Genomic DNA, 1147 nt, shown 5'->3' with positions numbered 1-1147 from the left:
CGTGTGTGCTGCGTTGCCTGGCAACAGACTGGCGAACTGTTTTTTTTTTTATCTCGGAGCTACATAACATACTTAAATAATTTATTTCATCACCTTTTGTTAACATTTCCTTACTCAGCATTGCTGTTTAAGCTGTTGTTGAACTGTTGTATAAAGCAATATCACACTCTGGAGGTCGTGACGTTGTACTGCCTATCGTCACGGCTGTGATTCGGTCATAGGCCCGAGGCCGCATGTCGAGTGCTGAAGACGATATACAGTACAACATCACTCCCTCTATTGTGATATTGCTTAATTAAAAATGAAATGCCCACTTTTACCAACGGTATTCCAGAACACAAGTGACATATCGTCCCCCCTTAAAGTAGAAATGTCGAACTTGTTGGCAAACAGTTAGCATCAGTGGATACGGAGCGATATTAGCATATTTTTGTTGTATTTCTGGCCACCTTCTGAATATAAGTCCAATATTCACTCTCCTTTTAGCTCTTGTTTTGGTCTTCACCAACTCTTATGACATAAACGGCAGCCAGCTGTCTAAAGTGGTTAAAGGCTCCACTATGTTCACAAGCTAGCCGCTAACTAACAGTAGCTGTTTGGTGCTGGGCAGGTAGTGTACCCTGGTTTTATTGGAGCTTTTTAGAACAAAATAGTTGCCTGAAATTTATGCTAACCCTAACTCCTGTTTTTCTCTAATAACCCTTTAAGTAAATATCTGCTTTTATAGCTGCTGTGCTCCAATGTGTTCACTGGCTAGCCGCTAACTAACTTTAGCTAGCCGCTAACTTACATTAGCTGTTTGGTTCTGGGCAGGTAGTGTACCCTGGTTTTATTTGAAATTTTTAGGGCAAAAAAGCTACCTGAGATATTTTTTAACCTAACCATTGTCTTTCTCTAATAACCCGCGAAGGTAATGTTGTTCTTTTTAGCTTCTGTGCTCCACTATGTTCACTAGCTAGCCACTAACTCAAGTAAGCTAGCTGCCAACTAACATCAGCTGTTTGGTGCTGGGCAGGTAGTGTCCCCTGGTTTTACTAGAAATCTTTTGACAAAAAAGCTGCCTGAGATTTTTGCTAACCCTAACACGTGTTTTTCCTCTAATAACCCTTGAAGTAAATATCTGTTTTTGTAGCTGCTGTGCTCCACC

This window comes from Epinephelus moara, chromosome 23, assembly GCF_006386435.1.
Source record: "Epinephelus moara isolate mb chromosome 23, YSFRI_EMoa_1.0, whole genome shotgun sequence".
NCBI classification, from domain to species: Eukaryota; Metazoa; Chordata; class Actinopteri; order Perciformes; family Serranidae; genus Epinephelus; species Epinephelus moara.
This window is presented reverse-complemented; position numbering follows the sequence as displayed.